The sequence below is a fragment of the Sus scrofa genome, chromosome 4 (genome assembly GCF_000003025.6).
Source record: "Sus scrofa isolate TJ Tabasco breed Duroc chromosome 4, Sscrofa11.1, whole genome shotgun sequence".
NCBI classification, from domain to species: domain Eukaryota; kingdom Metazoa; phylum Chordata; class Mammalia; order Artiodactyla; family Suidae; genus Sus; species Sus scrofa.
The window spans coordinates 56,174,869-56,185,906 of NC_010446.5; the positions used below are offsets into that span (position 1 = coordinate 56,174,869).

The window sequence follows — 11,038 nt, forward strand, 5'->3', positions numbered from 1 at the left end:
CGCCCACAATGCACCGGGGTAGCAGTAACCGCTGGAGGGGGAAAGGGTGGGGGCCGGGCTGGGGGAGGGGGGCTGGGCTTGGGGCTGGGCTGGGGTGGGGTGGGGGCGCCAGGGGACCGGGAAAGGGGCCGGGCCGCGCCTCCGGCCTGGGGGCGGGGGTGCGGCCGCGGGGAAGGAAGTCGGCCGAGGGGCGGGGGACAAAAGGCCGGGCGGCGGGCTGGGGGTCTCGGGGAGGGGGCGGGCGTGTGCGGCCGGGGCCGGGCTCCGCGGAGGACAAACAGCTGGCGAGTGTCAGGGTCTGGCCGCCTCCCCGCTGCCCGCACGCACCTACCCGCGCCCAGGAGGCACATTTTCCTTCTCTCGCCACGAGTTCACCTGGGACTTTGGAAATAAACTGTGCGGTGGGAGCCGCGCTCCAGCCGTGTCATTTGCTGGGGGTGGGCGGCGGTGCCCGAGGAAGTGAACTTATTTTGTTCCTTCACAAAGACTGGACCAGGCGGTGCCTTTCACGCGAGGAGATTGCAACCACGGACACCTCCTTGTCTGGTGCATTGTGTGCGCGAGGCAGCACCTCAGGCCCAGGGCAATAATCATTTCACAGAAAATGCACCGCCCCGAGTGTCTTATTGCTGTGATGAAATGGAAATTTAAATAAAAGGTCGAACACGTGCGTTCAGTGGGAAGTATTGACATGGGTGTTACATCACCGGCAGCCAATCAGATAACCCCAGTCGTGTTTATACTTCTACAACCACCTTGTGAGTATTACAGTATGTCATAACGTTATAAATATTAGGCAGGGTTTTCCCCAGGAGTGGGGAGGAGTCTGCTTATACTGACGCCGTGTGCGACTCCGAAGAAGAACGTGTGTATGACAGGAATTGCTTTTTAGGACTTGTTTTTTAACTGTTTACACTGCATATGGAATTTAGAATGATTAGAAGAACAGATTGAGCGGGAAATGAAAGTCATAGTAATAATCATAGTCAAGTTTTTCAGGGAAAGATTTTCCAACTTAGAGCCCTTATACCCCTATTTGTAAAATTTCGAATAAGCTAAATCTAGCCAATTTTAAAGTGTTTAGACTCTACTATTTTGAAATGTGAAATAAATCTTTATTATTTTTATTCAACTGTATTTCAGGTAAAAAAGATATTCTCAAGCAATGGAGGAGCTTTTTACTCTTCTAAGAAATGTCTTAAAGGACTACATCTAGTCACAGTGGAGCATGATGGAGGATAATGTGAGAAGAAGAATGTATATAAGTATGTGTGACTGGGTTACTTTGCTGTACAGTAGAAAATTGACAGAACACTGTAAACCAGCTATAATGGAAAAAATAAAAATAACTTAAAAGACAAAGTATTGAGAGTTTAATCACAAACTAATATAAAATATGTTCAAGATAATTATCAAGAGTGGAAAAATGATATATGTTACTATCAGAGGTATGTATTATGTGCATAGGAAAAAATGAGAAATACAAACTACAATTGTAGATTATCTAGTGTTAGAGGCTTTAATTTTCTATCATATATTAATGGGAAGTTATATATGTTTAATAAAAAGCATGTGTTACGATTTTTAGGCTTTCTAATTTTATGATTGTACTCTTCAGAAATTCCTATTTTTAAAATAGACAGTATTTAAAGCTCTAAATATATCATGTGGAGTATGGAATGAGATATGTTTTTCAAAATTAACTTAAAGAAAGGATTTTCCCAGACATATTATAAAATATCATTTGTCTTCATATTTTTAAATGGACCAAACATATGCATGCAACGTCCAGGCATATATATTATTGAGTGTATAGATTTGTTCAAAGCAGTTTTCGCTTAATTCACTGTAATGTTAGTATCTGTAGAAATGAGCAGTGTTGTATATCAAACAAAAAATACTTCTTCTACCTTAGAGATGAAATGTAATTTTAATGTAAAGAATGATGGTACTAACCTGCCACAAAAAGATTTTGACTTGGAGGTTTTTTTAAAAAAATAATGATCACATTGCCATCTGGCCACCAGTGATCAACAGCTTGAAATTTCAATAAGAATTTTGTGAAAAGAAAAAAAAAAAAGCTTGAAATTCCGATATAGGTCCTCAGATTTGGTACAGTTTGTGGATTTTAAACAGTTTTGTCCTGCTTTGTTTTAGTTGTTGGAAAGTTTAGGACAGTAGAATCTATGACGTTGAACTAATTTGTACCTTGGAGAAATGAGAGGATTCTGCTTGCTTGACTGTATGTATCATGTGCTTCTATGTAATATATGGAAGAATGTTATAACAATACTGTGCCTTGTTCTTAATTCATTTTTTAAAAATTCCAAGCACTTTGCAAGTAAATATATTATGTATTCAATTTTAACCACCACTACCGTCTCCATAAAAAGAGGGAAGTTACTGAAGTTATTGCTTATCTAGGATTAAGGTGATGGGAAATAAAGTGTAGTTAAGCATTTTTTATTTCAACTTTAAAAGTTATTTCCATTCCCAAACTGTTATGCTTTTGCTTCTTTCATCTTACATGCCTAATACATAACAGGCAACACATAAGCTTATGCTAGTATTATTTTTACTGATTCTGATAGCACAAGAATCACCAAAAATACTTGGATCCACGAAGCTGTTGTGTCAGAACTTTTTTTTTTCTCTGACATATATCTTACCTAACATTTGTAAAGTCCACATTGTCTTCTGTCTGGAATTATGTGTAAACATGGACTAATCAGGAATGAACAACACTTGATTCACATAGTTAGGGCCACTGATCTCCTAACAGCCCAACAGTGCGAGTGTTTGTATTTCTATTTTTATCATTATGTATGTATAGATATGTATTTAGTTGCCTTCTTCTAAACCCCGAAGGAAGATGGAATCAGAAACAAATTTCAAGAGGATAGTAATCACAAATGTCTCAGAATGCCCTGTACAAGGGAACTTTGAGTAGCAGAAGGGGATCTCCTATTCTGTAAATGGAGTTTTTAAGAATTCCCCCACCCCTTCCAGTCTCCTACCAGCAAGCAGGGATCTGTTCTACCCTCTAACCCCTATATTTACTGTTGGGGTTCTACCATATTTCAGGGGATTCCCCCTTATGCTTACCAGGGGAACCCCTCAAGAATGGGGCATCCCCAACCAGTTTGTCCCCTAATTTCACTTTAGCCTATGTAAAACTGCTGCAGGTTACCTTGATAACTCTTACACTGTGAAGAGGCTAAGCTCCTATACCTGGTTCAGCTGATGGTCAAACTTGACTGTCCTTTAGTGCCTTGGTTAGAGGCACTTTGCCTTTTAAGTTTCTAGGGACAATGGCCTATGAATCTGTCTATGGCATTGACGTGTGTCATCCACCAGAATAAAGTACTTGAGAATGAGAGTGTGTATTATTCGTTTCATTCTCCCCTACCCGAAACTGGCACAAAACAGGCAATTAGTAAATGTTTGCTGAATAATTATCTTCCCTTGCAATCTATTTTGGTAGAGCATCATTTTGGTTTCTTCTTTGCCTTAGGTAATAAGAATATAGGAGTTCCTGTTGTGGCTCAGCGGTAACAAATCTGACTAGTATTCATGAGGACGCAGGTTCCATCCCTAGCCTCACTCAGTGGGTTAAGGATCTGGCGTTGCCATGAGCTGTGGTATAGGTGGCAGATGTGGCTTGGATCCTGCGTTGCTGTGGCTATGGCCGGTAGCTACAGCTCCGATTCGAACCCTAGCCTGGGAACCTCCGTATGCCACGGGTGGGGCTCTAAAAAAAAAAAAAAAAAAAAACAGACAAAAAGACCCCCCAAAAATATATATGTATTATTTTTAAAGATATTGAGCCACTGTTTCCATTGCATTTACATTGAAAGCAATCATGTATACATAAAATGGCATATCATTCAGCTCTTGAAAGGAAGGAAATCCTACTATTTGCAACAACAAGGATGGACCTTGGGGACACTATGCCAAGTGAAATAAGCCAGACACAAGGAAAACTACTACATGATGCCACCTATATGAGAAATGTAGTCAAATCACAGAAGCTGAAAATGGAATGGTGGTTGCTAGGGGCTGGGATGTGTGGGCAATAAGAGATACTAGTCAAAGAGTACAGTTTCTGTTAAGATGAATAGTCCTAGAGACCTACTGTACAGCATAGTGCCTATGGTTAACTGTATTATTTTGTACACTTAAAATCTTGAAAATAGGATAGATCTAAGTGTCCTTATCACAAAAAATAAATAAATAGGATGGACAATAGGAAACTTTGGGAGATAATGGATACGTTTATAAAATGGATTATGGTAATGGTTTCACAAGTATATACTTATTTCCAAACTCATCAAGAGGTATACATTAAATATGTACAACTTTTTATGACAGTTATGCCTCAATAAAGAGGTTTAAGCAAAAACAACGTGACATATAGGGAGGTCCGGTCATGGCTCAGCATAAACAAATCTGACTAGTATCCTGGGAGATGTAACTTAGCTCACTGAGTTAAGGATCCAGTGTTGCAATGATCTGTGGTGTAGGTCCCAGATGAGGCTGGGATCTGGCGTTGCTGTGGCTCTGGCGTAGGCCGGCTACAGCTCTGATTCGACCCCTAGACTGGAAACCTCCATATACCTTGGATGCACCCCCCCAAAAATAACTGATGATATAATCCTATAATTGAATGTAAATATTACTATTAGCATCGTTTTCTATGTTGATTATAGTGAATTACAAACAGTTTACACAACTTCCTTGTGAGTTAAATCAGAGTAGGTGTTATTCTCCTCATTTAACAGATGAGGAAACCCAAGTACAAAAAGGTTAATTGACTTGCTTAAAGTTACTAGATGAGGCAAAATTTACATTTGTAAATTGAAGGCAAGGGTAATACCCTCAAATCTGAGGCACCCTTAGCTACTAAAACACAAGTGATACACTTAACAGTGTTGTATCTGCATAATTATAGGCTACACTAAATTTTAAACATCTTTATTGTTCACTCTCATAGAAGAAAAGAAAAAAGATTCCCCATTTTTACCAGTGCCCAGAACTAACCACTATTGTATAAATATAGTCGTCTTCTTTTTCATGCCTAACCAAAATTTTCAATTGGCGTTTATAAATTGGACTTAGCATATTTGTACTTTAAGTTTTTAATGGTTTACTTATGTATGTATGTATTTTTTGTCTTTTTAGGGCCGCACCCGTGTCATATGGAGGTTCCCAGGATAGGGGTAAATTAGAGCTATAGCTGCTGCCCTGGGCCACAGCCACAACAATACCAGATTCTGAGCTGCCTCTGAAATCTACACCACAACTCACAGCAACACTGGATCCTTAACCCACTGAGTGGGGCCAGGGATTAAACCTGCGTCCTTGTGAATACTAGTCAGATTTGTTTCTGATGAGCCACCACAGGAACTCCAGTTTTTAATGTTTTAATATGATCAAATATTTTGAGGGGAGTTCTCTTGTGGCACAGCAGGTTAAGGATCTGGCATTGTCATTGCAGTGGGAGCTGCTGTGGCATGGGTTCAATCCCTGGCCCAGGAACTTCCACATGCTGTGGGTGCAGGAAAAAAAAATTGTTTTTATTTTAATGGGTATGGATATGTCATAATTGATTTAACCAGCCTTCCATTATTGAATATTTCATTGTTTACAGTTTGGGTGTTTTTTTTTCCATTATAAACAAGACTCTAGTGAATATCCTTGAAAGTGAAACTTTATACCTGTTATTTCTTTAGGATAAATTTTAAAAGGGGAATTTCTGGCAAAGGGAATGAACATTTTAATAAAGCCGTATTAGTATCACCTGATTGCCCTCTAGAAATGCTCTCAAAAGTGCAAAAGATACCAAAAAAATGTTATAAGGGAGATTTTTTATAATATTGGAGCGTGAAAGATCTAAATTTTTTTGTTTTTTGGGTTTTTTTTTTTTTTTGTCTTTTTAGGGTCACACTTTAGGCATATGGAGGTTCCTACGTCAGGGGTCAAATCAGGAGCTGTAGCCCCTGGCCTGCAACCAAAGCCACAGCAATGCCAGATCCAAGCCGTGTCTGTGACCTACACCATAGCTCACAGCAACGCCGGATCCTTAACCCACTGATTGAGGCCAGGGATCAAACCTGAGTCCTCATGGATGCTAGTCAGATTTGTTTCTGCTGAGCCACCAAGGGAACCCCTGAAAGATCTAGTTCTAAGCAGGACACAAAAGCCAGAAACCTTGATGGAAAAGATTGTTGTAACCGACTATGTAAATTATTTCCAAAAAACAATAAAGATTTTTAAAGTGAACTAGGAAAAAAAATCTGAGGGAGTTCCCTGGTGACTCAGTGGGTTAAGGATCCGGCATTGTCACAGCTGGTTCTATTCCTAGCCTGGGAATTTCTGTATGCTGTGAGTGCAGCCAAAGAAGAAGAAGAAGAAATCTGGGATACATATGACAGACAAAGTCTTAATATCACCATCATCCAAAGAACTCTTGTAAATCAATAAGATAAATGTATCTATTAGAAGAAAAAATGTGCAAAGGACATGTATTTAAAAATCACATAGGGAGTTCCCATTGTGTCTCAGTGGGTTGCAAACCTGACTAGTATCTGTGAGGATGCAGGTTCAATCCCTGCCCTTGTTCAGTGGGTTAAGGATCCAGTATTGCTGTGAGCTGTGGTGTAGGTTGCAGATGCAGCTCAGATCTCGAGTTGCTGTGGCTGTGGTGTAGGCCGGCAGTTGCAGCTCAGTTCCAGTCGACTGGAACTTCCATATGCAGCATGTGCAGCCCTAAAAAGAAAAAGAAAAAAAATCATGTAAGAAGAAATATAAGTGAATAGTAAAGTTATGAAAAGATGGCAGATTTGGCCAGTAATCAGAGAAAGATGTATAAAAAAACGCCAGGAGATGTAATTATTTAACCCGTCAGAGGTAGAGGAAAAAGAATGTAATTGGGAATGGAGATAGGAGTAGCTTTTCTGGCTGGCTGGCTGACTATAGCATATCAAAATATAAAATATGTATATATCTTTTTTACCCAGTGGCTTCAGTTCTAGGAATTTATCCTAGAGAATATAAAGATATCTGTGCAAGGATGTTCATTGAATCATTGTCCATAAGCCTAAAAAACTTGTTTCCATCAGTGTGGTGTTATTTACATACATTATGGCACATGCCTACAATGAATTATTGATCAGCCATTAAAAAGTTGATGTGGTATTATATAAGTCCAGGGCTTATTACTGACTGAAAAAGAATCAGTAAGTATATTAACAAATATAATAGGAACAATTAATTAATGCAGTTAATACTGAGTACCTACTTTGTTAAGCTGTGGGCATATATACATTGCTGAACAAAACAGCTGTGCTTCTAGAGCCTATTTATAAATTTGTATGTGACTATAAGCATGAAAGGTGGTTTAAAAGGATTTTCACCAGATTGAGGATAACAATTATCTTAACAGTAGAATTTCGGCTTCTTAAAAACTTTTTAGGAGTTCCCGTTGTGGCTCAGCTGAAACGAATCTGACTAGCATCCAGAGGACACAGGTTCCATCCCTGGCCTTGCTCAGAGGGTTAAGGATCTGGTGTTGGTGTGGCCGTGGCATAGGCCAGCAGCTACAACTCCTGATTTGACCCTTAGCCTAGGAACCTCTGTATGCCTTGGGTATGGCCTTAAAAAGACAAAAGACCAAAAAAAAAAAAAAAAAAAAAGATAAAACTTTTTAGTGTGCTTTCTGTACTGTCTTATACTGAGATTATAATTTATACTGAGTATATAATCCAAGAAATAAAACTGTTTTCAGTCTGGGGGAAACATTTAACTTTGATAATCAATGACGTGTTTTCCTCAAGACTTCTGGTAGACACTGTTTTTCTTTTTCACCGCTTTTGTGAACCAATTTTGTCCTGCCCCTCCCCCCACAAATAAACACAAAGATTTAAAAGATAAAAACCAGTGATTCTTTTCTTAAAGATTCTTTAAAGTTTCCTTTAAAATTCCAAATCCCTTTAAAATATAGGTTATTTTTTCAAAAGCTTGTGTTTACATGCATCTGTTTAGGGCAGCATCTATCTCACTAAACCATACCTTCTGGCCCTGCCCTCTAATCCATTCCTACTGTGAACCTAGTAATCTTTGAAAAAGGTCAATCTGATTTTCTCACCCCATCCACATTAAAACCCCACAAAGGTTTTAATTATTTTCTTTCTTTGTTTTCAAATATAAGCTACTTTTTTATACAGTTTAAACAAAAGAATGAGTCTACAGATAGATAAAATGATGTAGGAAATTTGGGGAATTATTCATTTTTACAAAACCCCAAGCAATTTTCTAATGCCTTATCTGTTTTGTTTTTTCCTTTTGAGAAAACTGCTCCTTCATTAGCTCTTAAATTTCACTTCAATTTGTAAGCCATTTTTAATGCTGAGGAAAGGTACTCCTACTGAACTATCATTTTAACATCATTTTCTAGAAATGAAGCATGATTCACTGTAGCAGAAACTCCTAAGCTGTTCCTCAATTTCCATTTTCTCCCTGGTTTAATTATTTTCTGTTGGTCTGCATATCCAAAAGCTTAATGCCTTCAGAGCCCAGCAAGGCATGGCTGCCTTCCACCTCTCCAGCCTCACCTTCTTCCTCCTCTGTCCTTCAGGTTTGCTTTGATCCCTATCCAGCCTTTGCACTGTTCCCAGTCTGTTTCACTCTTCCCTTCTTCTAATTAACCCACCTTCATTACATCACTTCCTCAGGACAACTTTCTCTGCCCACCACCACTCCCCAACATTCAGATACTTGCTTAGAGATTCTCCTAGCATTTTTCTTCTCTCTCTCCTTCACAGCACTTGTCACAATTGCAGTTTTTAAGCATGTTGTCAAAATTGCCGTTTTTAAATGTTTACTTCTTTGGTTATACATATTCCTCCAATAATCTGATAGCTCCATGAGGGTAAGGATCATTTCGGGTTTTGCTCAATGTTTTATTTCCAGCATCTAGAAAGAGTGACTATGGCATAGCAGGCGATCAGTAAGGATTTGTTGAATGAATCAGTATATGAATGTGCTGATTGGTGGGCACTAAGTACACACAACATTGAACTGTCAACAAAAGACTAAAACATAAATTTTTACTGAATAAACTAGTAGAACAGAAATGTGGTAGGTTTTAAGCGTTGATAGTACTTTCCTATTATACAATGGAAGGCATTTCCATAAAGCATACAGTTGTAGGAACTGTAGGAAGGTTGTTTTGAAATTAAAAAAAATAAAAGCTAGTGAATAAAAATTCCAATTTAAACTACTGGGGGAGTTCCCATGGTGGCTTAGCGGTAATGAACCTGACTAGTATCCAGGAGGAGTCAGGTTCGATCTCTGGCCCCGCTTAGTGGATTAAAGATCTGGCGTCACTGTGACTGTGGCTTAGGCCAACAGCTGTAGCTCTTTAGCTCTGATTCTACCCCTAGCCTGGGTACTTCCATATGCCTCAGGTTCGGGCCTAAAAAGCAAAAACATAAATAAATAAACTACTAGGGCAATAAAAACATACACAAGTATTGTAAATCAGCAATACTTCAATCAAAAAGTGCAAAAAACTGAATTTATGCTTTTAAATTCTAAATTGAATGACAGCTAATCCTTTTGTGATTGCAGTGCCCATATTCTAGTTAATCACAAATAGGAGTTAGTTCACTCTGTTCTCAGAGATGAAATAAAAAGTAAAATGCCTCCTTTGCAAATATGAGTTATAAAAATATATGAATTTTTATATAGGCTGCAAAGGATGAGAACAATGGAATAGGGAAATTTTTATTGAAAACTGAATCATTAAAACCACCTGTAGCTTACTGATGTCTGTAGGAGATCCATCCCAAATATTTAATCTACAGTTACTGTTTGGTTCACAGATTCATATCCTGATAGGTTGATTAACTGGACTCCGTTCAATAGCCAAAGATTTCACATTAAATTACCTCTTTCATAAATTACAAATGCAAACCAATTACCCTCAGAAGGACCATGTGAGAAAACCTGGAAGACAGGAAGAGGCCAAGGCCCTAAGGATATAGTACAAAGAAATACCCTAAAGCGAGACCTTCTACACAACTTTAGGCAATAGCTTCATAAGAGGATTACATTCCAAATTAGGTAACCCCCTTTTTCCCTGAACTCGCAAATAGTATCAAGGTCAGAAAATACCACACTTTGAAACTAAAGCTAAGAGAATCAGTATCATTTGCAAGAATGGTCTTTATAAAAGAAACACACCCCATCCCCTAATTGTGATTAGGGTATCTTCCTTTCATTCAAGATTGAGGGTACAGGAAGTTTCCATTGTGACTCAGTGGTAACCAGCCCAACTAATATCCATGAGGATGAAGGTTTGATCCCTGGCTTCGTTCAGTGGGTTAAGGAACTGGTGCTACCATGAGCTGTGATGTAGGTTGCAGATGTGGCTCAGATTCCGAGTTGCTGTGGCTGTGGCCTAGGTCAGCAGTCACAGCTCCAATTCAACCCCTGGCCTGGGAACCTTCATATACCAGAGGGGGGGTGCACCCCCCCTCCAAATAAAGATTGAGCGCATAACCCAGGATTGGAATGTAACTGCTTCAGAGAAAACACTGTACACTGTAACTTTCAGGTGTAGTCCAGTGCCATTCAAGCTGGGGTATGCTTAGTCCTGGAGGTATACACAGAATTTCCAAGTGATATGTGAGTAAACAGACGATTTTTTTTGCTATTTTAGGGCCGCGCTCGCAGCATATGGAAGTTCCCAGGCTAGGGGTCAAATTGGAGCTACAGCTGCCAGCCTACACCACTACCACAGCAACATTGGATCCTTAACCCACTGAGCAAGGCCAGGGATGGAGCCTGAAACCTCATGGTTCCTAGTCGGATTCGTTTCCGCCACACCATGACAGGAACTCCTAGATGATTTTTTAAGATCATTAGGTGTCAGGTTCTTCAACTTCCAAGTGCATTTTTGTTTTTCAAAACGGAACTGCTGATGAATGCCCCTCTCAAGTTTGTTCTCCGAATTTTCTCACCTCCCTTTTCACAG

At 39.4% G+C, this 11,038-nt stretch overlaps 1 long non-coding RNA gene across 1 annotated transcript; it reads left to right on the forward strand.

The window, feature by feature from the left end:
- LOC110260268 lies at window positions 167–2,365 on the forward strand. The gene is made up of 2 exons (XR_002343237.1): window positions 167–758; window positions 1,144–2,365. It is a non-coding gene; the product is annotated as an uncharacterized LOC110260268 (long non-coding RNA).